Genomic DNA, 8,105 nt, shown 5'->3' with positions numbered 1-8,105 from the left:
TTATTGGGTTATTTCAAATTAATTTGTTATATTTAAGCATTACAACAACAGCTACATAATAATACTAGTATAATACATAGGACTAGGGATGTGCACGAGTTTTCTGAAGTGATCGATAACCGTTAATGTAAACACGATCGGTCATTATGATTAGCCTATGTGTGACGCTGCTTTTTGTTGACTTCAAAACTCAGTAGCAACTCTAAAACGAGTCAGATAGGGAGCTTTAATGGAACGCTTTTAATTTTTAGTTTATAAATACGGCAATCTTTGGCAGTATTCAGCGCTTATGAACACGCAGGACGTATTTGTAGAAGCGCGGACACACATGCCGGAAGCGTTCAATCAGAACACAGCACAAAACATATCGCTGCAGTTTGAGACAGGCTATTTTTAAAGTAACTGTTCAAAAACACCCGCATTAAAACCGTGAAGCTGAGCGCCAGTCAAACTCGCGACGAAAATAGTGTGCGTGCTTATTATGATTATTATGGTAATATTTTTATACAGTCTATGGGTAATCAGCAGGAAGCGCAAAAAGACAATAGTGTGATTTTATCAGTGCATCATGTATTCATTCAGATAACGGCTGATGTTTCCTTAAGAAAAAAATTAAGATGTTCTTAAGAATATATTTTTCAAGAATTGCACTTAGAAAATCGCCACGTTTTATTTTGTGCCACCATACTTACTCGTGTAACTACTCATGTAACAGTCTTTAAATAAGGAAAACAAGGAAGTGTTTGGTGGCTTCTAAATTCATCCCTGTTTGGATCCTAAGGAATGAATGGGGCTAGGCTTAATGCTAACACATTCACAACGCACTGGGCAAAGATGAAGTGCACACATTGAAAAAAGACAGGTATGTATTAATTTGTCTAAGTTAAGATTCGTTTTCCTTTAACAAAGATAATTTCTGCCTTTTTGCTCAGTTTAGGACTTGAGACTTGACTCGTACTAGAGATTTAGGGAATTTACTACAACAGAGACTGTAATGTTACCTTAATCTCGCAGATGCCAGTTCCGTGACAGTCACAAGCGACAATCCCATCAGGGGAGGACCCCATGTATGGCCACTTGGGGTTCAGCCAGAGACCACTGTCCATACAGGAGAAGCCTGCATGCTCCCGAACCATCAGCTTCTCATATGCTCCTCTGGCTTGTGCTTCATGTTTGCATCCATAACTGTACACAGTACACATGCAACACATGAAACGGAAATTATTACTTTGTATTGCACATGTAGAGCAAGTTCAGTGATTTAAATGCCATTAACCTAACCCCTATACTTAGTTCTAATCCTGCATAACCCTAGTCTTATAAGCCTATAACTAATGTTTATCTTTCAGGGCTGTCCATACCATGAATCAACTATGAAAACAGTAAACATTTGTTCATGCCTCATACCCCAAATCTTACCTTTGCCTTTCCCTAATTCAAACCCTAAATACCTTGTAGCGGCTGTGGTGAACCTATATGCTTCTGGGTAGCATATACCCTTGATCAAGCTCTTGGATGGCTGCTGGGGGTTGGTCTTAAGAACTTGTTTCAGCTTTGAGGCCGTTACACGTCCTGCTCTTTGCCTAAACCAAACCCTGCTTGCACTCTGACTTCGAGTTGCCCTCTCTACAGCCTGAACATGAGACAGGGTGAGCTCTTCTAGCTGGAAATCCTGGCATAGCTCTCCAAGCTCTTTGGGGGGTAGCTGCAGAGTCTCTGGTGTTCTGTATTCAAGAACAGTTTTAGGAAGCATGCAAGATTTGGGGATGAATTCTTTGTGGTAAGGCTCCCTAGCCATCAGTGCTGCACTCCTTGGACAGTTTTTGCTTAATGTCTCAAAAAACCTAGCATATGTTTCTGACCCTCTCTTCACTCTTGGGCATGGAAGTGATTTCCCAACCTTGTTGTCAGTTGTCCTGCCATCAATGGAACGGTCAAGCTTTTTTTTTTGCTTTTGCTGAGGAGAAGTCAATCAGAGCTACTGGAGCAGCAGGAATCTGAAAATAAGTTAACACAAAGAAGATCATTAACTCCACATTTCCGTGGTCCATAACACATCTATATGCAGTTTAAATCTGCCGTTTATCCGATGGCTGTGAGGAAAACAGGTAAGGCTATCATCACAGGATTGAGATGCCAAACTGTATTTATGTGGGTCTTTGTTGTCTTAACTCCTCTTTGCCCAACAGGGAAATTGTGACTGACCACAATGTCACAAGCTACACAGATTTAGGCAGAATATAGAATAGAAATACTTTAATAATCACCGACATTAGGTAAGATGAAATATAATGAACATCCCCTCATAGAGGAGGAAATGTAGACGAAGGCAAGCAATCTACTTGTCTACTGTATGTTGTGTCCTGAACAGAGTTGGGTATAACGCGTTACAAAGTAAGTTACTGTATTCTAATTACTTTTCGTGACAACGCAGTAATGTAACTCGTTACATTTAAAATAAATGTAATTTGATTACAGTTACTGATGTCAATAAAATTAAGTTACTTGCGTTACAAATGAATTGGTAAGAAAAAAAATATTAAAGTAAATAAATTAAAATGCATTTCTAATCACGTTTTGGCGCGGCTGCATCAGTTATTGAGCATGCGCTTTAATGAATTACTGGAGAACTCGTGCTGTTAATTAAAATGGACGGAGACGACAAGTGGAAATATAAACATTATTTTGAGTTTTGTGATCGTAAAAACAAAAATATAACTGCTAAATGCAAACTGTGCGCAAATTCTAAAGAACTTTCTACCGCTGTTAACTCGACCAGCAATTTGTTGAAGCACTTGAACAGAGTGCATTCGACAAACTCGTCGCCAAGGAGGATAACGTTACCCACGCCCGAGACGGGAGCGGTGCAACCTCGTCTAAACAAGCTAGATTGGACTTTTTTTCAAGATCGGGAGGGAAGGTAACTTCTGGACAGGTGAAGAGAGCTGTAAACTTTCACTTTGTAGTTGAAAAACAACTACATTTTAGCATTCAAATATGCAATGTTTTTATATATATATATATATATATAGAAATACTGTTTTCAAGTGTTATCAATTTAAAGTATTTTTTCCTGTCTTTAATGCACACAAACACAGTTACAAGCTAGCCCACACATACAGTGCATGTTGCACGCAGCAAGGAATGTTGTAGTTAAGACATACTGTAGATACATTTAAAAAGACTACAGTTTTCATTTTTAGACAAGTTTATGTTAAGAATGTTAAGTTATAGAAATGCATTGGATCTTTAAGTCAAGTTGCTGTTTTCATATTTCTGTAATATTTTTTCAGTCAATATTAAATTACGGAAAGAACTGAGTTTCACTTTGTTTGTAGTGTTTTCTTGTAGGTTTAATAGGTTTTCAAAGTAACTTGAAAGTAAAGTAATTAGTAATCTGATTACTTTATACATTAAGTAATCAGTAATGTAATCAAATTACAAACCAATATCAACAAAAAGCAACCACAAAATGACAACTTTTTTTTACTAACACACACAACACAATTCCTGATGAATTAACCAGAGCAAAGACATAACCAAAGGGGCACAATATAAACATCAAAAAAGGATTGTTCACCCAAAAATGAAAATTCTGTCATCATTTACTCACTCTCATGTTGTCACAAACCCACATAAATTTCTTTGTTCTGATGAACACTAAGGAAGATGTTTAGAGAAATGTTTGTAATTAAAACCGTTCGTGGACCCCATTTACTTCCATAGCAGGATAAAGGAATACTATGTAAGTAAATGGGGGTCCACAAACGGTTTGGTTACGAACATTTCTTAAAATGTCTGCCTTTGTGTTCATCAGAAAAAAGAAATTTATTAGGTGTTGCAACAACATGAGAGTGAGTGATGACAGAATTTTCATTTTTGGGTGAACTATCCTTTTAATTTATTAACATCATAATTTAGCCTACTGTTAAACAGTGTCCCAAAATAACATTCTCTGTCCCACATTAGGTTTGCTGTGAACGTGTCACTTTACCTTTTTTACATGTGATGGCATCAGCCACTTGCACTGCTCTGTTGTGCAGGAAGCTGAATCTCGCATCTTTAACCCAACTTCAATGGAAAAAAGAACTGCCCCTACATGAGAACACGATTCTGATAGTCTGTGAACAGAATACAATATGACATTTTTTAAACCTCAAATGCAATCTGCACAAGTGGCAAAGTGGCATATATATCAGCACATTTTGATGATGTGCAATATAGCCCATTTATACTAATATGGATGGAGTAGCACTTTACATTAATCAACATGTTTATTCCTTAAAGCTCTCTCTCCGCTGGTTCTGAAGTACACAGTATGCTAGCAGTACGGTGAGTGTGTGTGTGTGTGTGTGTGATCTCGTTGTAAACATCCCAGCCAACATAAATTACTTACCCTGCCATGCAATTGCAATGAGCTGCAATGACTTCTCCAGCATCCTTCGCAATAATCCAGGTCTTCAGAGGTGTTTCGCTTGACCTCTGAGAGTGGTTTACTTGGAACATAGACGACTGTCAGACTAACGTCGTCGTTAAGATGTGTTGCGTTACTGCTAGCCTCTTAGCACAAAAAATATAAGAACAAACACTCACTCTGGCGAAGACCAAACAATGATCATCGTGGAGCCGTTTGACACCGAGGTTGTGGACCCATCCGTTGACAAAAAAGTTGTATGCCTCCAGACTTTTATAGGCCTTCATTTGCTGTCTGGTGTGGTACGATGTCTGAAGGACCAGATAGTTGGTGATGTCAACAGCCTCAACTGTCGGTAAATCTTTCAGTTCTACTGAAAACTCACTCATCTTCATGAGGTACGGGTCACGTCCAACATATCTGTTAATTAACTCCTTGTATCTGTGTCTTGAAACTGGATCTAAATCCGTACAATACTGACTTTCTGCAACGGTTTCCTCTATAGACGTATTCTCCATGTTTACTTCCTGCCCTCCATCTGCCTTCTTCCCGCCCTCACGCGTCGTCATAATCACGTGACTGAAACCCTGCTATTGTTCCCGGGTCGCTAGATTTTGCACTTTCACACTGCCAGTAATTACCCGGAATCTGTGCGTGCGTTCACACACAACCCGTAAAGGTCCCGTGAAGGCACGTGATATCAGGGTGAGACGTGTAATGTACGAGTCGAAAACACTATGTTAGCTTTCACTTAAGCTGGTGAACGATCTCAGCTTCAGCGCGGAAAGTGAGGAATTAACTGATCTCTGCTTCGTTACAGTTTGCACATATTTGTTTCGTCGCGAACGTTGATCTACCTTCAAAACACCCGGTAAAAGAGTCACGCGATAACATGTGTCATCACTACGACACCCTTTATGGAATTGGTTCTGGCTTTTGTTCACACAGTGCTCGTTCCGGGACTGAACCCGGCAATGTTACTAGGTCCCCGACCCGGGTTCAATCCCGGAATCAATCCCGGGACGTGTTTGCTTTCACACAGAAGGCGCAATGTTCCGGCAATTTTCTGGGTCCAACGTGCAGTGTGAAAGGGGCTTTTGACACTGCCAGAGATTAGCTGGAATATGTGTGTGCCTTCACACACAACCCGTAAAGGTCCCGTAAAGACACGTGACATCAGGATGTTACGTGTAAGGTACGAGTCGAAAACGCTAAGCATGTTAACTTTCACTTAAGCTGGCGAACGATCTCAGCGTCAGCGCTGAGAAAGTGAGGAACTAATTAATCTCTGCTTCATTACAGTTTGCACAATTATTTTTTTGTCGTGAACGCTGATCTGCCTTCAAAACACCTGGTAAAAGAGTCGCGTGATAATGTGCATCATCACTATGACACACCCTTTACGGCATTAGTTCTGGCTTTTGTTCACACAGAGCTCGTTCCGGGACTGAACCCGGCAATATTACTAGGTCCCCAACCCGGAATCAATCCCGGGACGTGTTTGCATTCACACAGAAGGAGACCTAGCAATGTTCCGGCAATTTTCCGGGTCCAACATGCAGTGTGAAAGGGGCTTAAGTGTACTCAGCTGTGTTATTTTGAGACATCATGTATATAAACTAAAATATGCTTTTAACATACTATCTCTGTATTAAAAAAAAAAGTTACCACTTGTAGTAAACTTGAACCCATCTTTGTATGAACGATGGGTTCAAGTGGTACCTAAATAAATTTTTAGCACATTTTAGTTCATATTCATAGTGTCCCAAAATCGCAGTCAAGTACACAGTCAAGATGTCCTTAAGAAATGCTATTTACTCATGAACTCTTCCCCTCTCAGGTTATTTAGAAGTTTGCAGCTTGTAAACACCCAACAACAGGTTTTGAAAGGACTGTAAACTCACATATATAACAATATGATACTTCATAAACACTGCACTTTGGTTTGTCAGCCGTATACATCAGGGTAATTTAGAGAAACCCTTTATTTTTCTGCACAAGACATTACACTTCTACATTTATTTACATTTACTTTTTAAAATATGTACATATTTTGCTTCATTACATGCAACATGAACAATAACTGTTCATTTCTTTACTTTCAACTTATATCATACAGATCAGCATGATGGTTATTAGGGTCAGCATGAAATTGTCTGTTAGCTCAGAAGATGCTCAGATGGCCATGTTTTTCTGTCATTCAGGGAGGAGTGGCTCAAAGCATTTCCTCTCAGACACTGGGAGTTAGCTGATGTGATCTACTGGAACATTTAACAGTTAGAGACATTCTATGAAACAAAAGTGGAAACATATTTTTTCAGTTGCTCTGTTCCAAAGCTCTACAGTGCAAGTTATTCACTCACTATTTACCAAGTGAAAATTACTGTGTAAAAGTGGAAATTGTTGAACTTATGACTCTTATATTCAACCAAGCTACTAAATAAGTGTTTCCTATAACCTCTTCTAAATATGTCAACTCTTTGATTTCTTTAAGGCACATCTCTATAACATCTATTAAGCTTGCAGTTATCAAAAACACAGTTTGAACTAATAGAAACTGTTAATTATGGACCAAAATCAAATCTGCCATCTCTGCTTTTCTCATCTGACATGGCTACATCTCTCTCTTTTACTACTATGTCATATCTATCAAACCACTACCACTTTGTGTAAATAAAGAGATATCTTATCAAACATATGCATGGAGTGCCACATGGCTCAGTATTAGGTCTTCTGCTTTTATGTTTGCATATGCTTTACTCTGGGGACATTATCAGCAACCACTGAATTAGTATCCATGGAGGGTCATTAAATTAGCTAGTTAGTTAAAAGTGCAGCAGCTGGAGTGATTACCAAACCCAAAAAAATACAAGCATATTCAATTTTATTGTCACTATTGTCACAAATTGAACAATATTAGCCTAGATGCCATTCAGAAAAATGGCATAGTGATAGTGATAGTGAAATGAGAACAGCAGCATGAGGTTATTAGTGCCATTCAGAAAAATGGCATCTACTGAAATAGCATCTACTTAATTTAGTGTTTTTTTACCATAGCAAATACGTGCTGAAGTGGCGTTTGTTCTCGCATTTGCCTATCGCGGGACTCCCCAGTTTCAGTCTGCTAAATAGTAAGTCGTGACCAAAGCCAGTGAAAGTACTTTATTACCTGTTTTGGAAGTCCTTGTTAGAAGAAACAGTCGAGCAACAGAAAAGGACAGCAGTTTTGTAAGTGTTTTGCCTTGTTTTCTCATTAGACTACATCGCGGATCTTCGTTGCTAGGAAACATTGTGTTCATTTAGTGTGTTTTTTTTTTACCGTGGTAAATACGTGCTGAAGTGGGCATTTGTTCTCACGTTTGCCTATTGCGGGACTCCCCAGTTTTCGGTCTGCTAAAATAGTAAGGCGTGACCAGCTTACTTCAGTAACAGGTAATCAGGCAAAATATAAAAGTGGGTAGTTCACCACGGCAGCGGTCGGGGCGGCCCTCGTGTGAAGCCTCCTCGTGTGAAGACCGATAAGTGTAAAGACCATCGACTCTACCTGCGCGACTCCACCGAGCAAGGACACCGACAAGGCACTTGAGTATTGCTTTTCTCCCCTTTCTTTTCTTTTTGTATAGCTTGTTCTCAAATACTTATTTAGGTCACTTGTACTCACTATGTGCTTTCAGATCTCTACTATTACTAT

General features: G+C 39.2%; 1 long non-coding RNA gene across 2 annotated transcripts; it reads right to left on the bottom strand.

Moving 5' to 3' along the window:
• Positions 1–855: 855 nt before the first annotated feature.
• LOC109058291 lies at positions 856–5,016 on the bottom strand. 2 transcript variants are annotated; one of them, XR_006158769.1, is made up of 3 exons: positions 4,594–5,016; positions 3,995–4,121; positions 856–1,185 (listed from the first exon to the last, which is right to left on the bottom strand). It is a non-coding gene; the product is annotated as an uncharacterized LOC109058291 (long non-coding RNA). The 2 variants fall into 2 exon arrangements; XR_006158770.1 differs by lacking the exon at positions 4,594–5,016 and adding an exon at positions 4,397–4,570.
• Positions 5,017–8,105: the final 3,089 nt, after the last annotated feature.

The sequence above is a fragment of the Cyprinus carpio genome, unplaced genomic scaffold (assembly GCF_018340385.1).
Source record: "Cyprinus carpio isolate SPL01 unplaced genomic scaffold, ASM1834038v1 S000000086, whole genome shotgun sequence".
Taxonomy (NCBI): domain Eukaryota; kingdom Metazoa; phylum Chordata; class Actinopteri; order Cypriniformes; family Cyprinidae; genus Cyprinus; species Cyprinus carpio.
Note: the sequence above shows the minus strand (reverse complement) of the source record. Positions and strands in the feature narration are given on the sequence as shown.